The sequence below is a fragment of the Orbicella franksi genome, chromosome 9, assembly GCF_964199315.1.
Source record: "Orbicella franksi chromosome 9, jaOrbFran1.1, whole genome shotgun sequence".
Lineage (NCBI taxonomy): Eukaryota > Metazoa > Cnidaria > Anthozoa > Scleractinia > Merulinidae > Orbicella > Orbicella franksi.
Window position 1 is genome coordinate 20251208 of NC_138153.1, and position 2422 is coordinate 20253629.

The 2422-nt window shown below is 44.3% G+C and overlaps 1 pseudogene; it reads left to right on the plus strand.

Moving 5' to 3' along the window:
* The first annotated feature begins 279 nt into the window (after positions 1 to 279).
* Positions 280 to 1262, plus strand: LOC145496719 (uncharacterized; annotated as a pseudogene).
* Positions 1263 to 2422: the final 1160 nt, after the last annotated feature.

Consider the following 2422-nt stretch of genomic DNA (forward strand, 5'->3'; position numbering starts at 1 on the left):
CATGATTGTAGTGCTTGTAAGGTACATTTCGGTGCATCATACATAATATACTTAAGCGCACAATGTAAGTTGGGAAGTTGATTATTAAAGCAGCATGGCGGACTTCTGGATTTGATTCGTGTGTCGCATCTGTTCATTGCAATAATCCAGTTCCATCAGTTGTGGAACGTGACATCTGGCAACGAGGATTGAAGTTACAACTGCCCAGACTATGGCGTCAATAAAGATAGACGATTTAACGAGTGTAAAACCCTTCGACCCACATGGTGAACCTTCAGGCTTGGGAAGGCGATGGCAGCGTTGGTTGAAAAGTTTCTCAATGTATGCCGAAAGCAAAGGCCTGCTCATCGAAGCGGATAAAGCAGATAATAAAATCCAGAGGAGAGCTTTACTCCTTCATTCTGCTGGCGAAGCTGTTCAAGAAATTTTCGAAACGTTGACTGACACAGGCGAGGTGAAAGATTACAAAAAAGCGGTGAAGGCTTTGAACGATTATTTCATTCCAAAGGTAAATTCGACATACCAAAATCACCTGTTCCGCAGCATGGAACAACAGGACAGCGAAACTGTGGCTCAGTTCGTGACGCGATTGAGGCAACTGGTCAAGGACTGTGACTACGGCGAACAAGCCGAAAACCAGATTCTTGATCAAGTCGTGCAGAGATGTAAATCACATGAATTAAGGAAGAAACTACAGGAAAAAGGTGAGAAATTAACCTTAGAGCTGTTACTTTCGACAGCAGCAAATCACGAGCTAGTTCAATCACAGCTGGAGAATATGGAAGGCAGAAAGGATGTGAATTTAGTCTGCAACAAGCAGGAGTCTGTAAAGTGAGCATGCTACAGATGTGGAAAAGTAGGACATTTTGGACGAGACTCTGAATGGAAAAACTTGCCATAAGTGTGGAGGAGCTGACCATTTTGGTTCACAGTGTAGAACGAAAACAGCCAAACTCCCAAACCTAGACGGGAAGAGAAGACAAAAGGAAAGAAAAAGAAGAGGTCAGTCAGGTATGTGGGAAGTGAAAGAGATGAAGATGAGTATGTATTTACTGTGAATTCCGCTACATCTCCTGAGAAAATAGATGTGACTGTGGGCGGAGTTGTAGTTGCAATGCTGATTGATTCGGGTGCGAGCACCGTGATTGACAAAAATCTGAGGTCAAAGTTAAAGCAAGACAAGATTAAGTGTGTTTCGAGAAAGAGTGATAAGAAGCTTTATGCATATGGCAGTAAACAGCTGCTGAAGGTTTTAGGAACATTCTCAGCACTGGCAAGAGAACAGGGGAAAGAAGCCGAAGCCGAATTTGTCGTTATTAATGGTGAAGGGGCGGCACTGCTTGGAAGAGAAACTGCCATACAGCTAGGCGTGTCGAAATTAGGAACCCGGATCTGCACTGTGACATCTAATGAGACGATCATGTCCAATTACAAAGAAATCTTCGAAGGTGCGGGAAAGTTAAAGAATTACCAAGTTAAGTTGCATGTGAATCCGGACGTACCTCCTGTGGCGCAACCAGTCTGGCGCACCCCATTTAGTCTTCGAGACAAGGTTAAGTAAAAGATTGAAGAACTGGTCGCCATGGACATAATTGAACCGGTAGAGGGCCCGACCCCGTGGGTTAGTCCAGTTGTAGTAGTCCCAAAGCAGAATGACGAAATACGCCTTTGTGTAGACATGCGAAGGGCTAATGAAGCCATTATCAGAGAACGTTATCCCATACCCACAGTGGACGAAGTGCTCCAAAACCTCAACCAAAGCACGGTGTTCAGTAAACTGGATTTAAAATGGGGTTATCACCAATTAGAACTCCATCCAGATTCCAGAAGTATCACAACGTTCACTACACATTGTGGTCTATACCAGTACAAGCGCCTTATGTTTGGGATAAGCTCAGCTCCAGAAGTGTACCAGCATGTCATTCAGCAATCATTAGAAAGCTGTGAAGGTGTTGCCAATATCTCAGATGATATCATTATTCATGGGAAGAACACTGAAGAACATGACAGAAGATTGCAGCGAGTTTTGGAGAGGCTGAAAGAGAAGAATCTCACGCTGAATGCAGAGAAGTGCAGGTTCCACATGACCCAGATGGTGTTTATAGGACTAGTGTTAAGCGACAATGGTATTGGCCCTGCCGAAGACAAGGTAAAAGCGATCATTGATGCCAGAGAACCGCAGAGTGCATCAGAAGTCAGAAGCTTTCTGGGACTGGCAAACTACATTGCTCGTTTCATCCTGGACTTTGCTACGGTCACAGAGCCATTGTGCAGATTAACCAAAAAGGGTGTCCGTTTTGAGTTTGGAGAAGAGCAGAAGAACGCATTCAGTGAACTTAAGAGGAGGCTATCAAGTGCAGAAACTCTTGGTTACTTTGGTAAAAATGCCAACACACTAATCATAGCAGACGCAAGCCCGGTA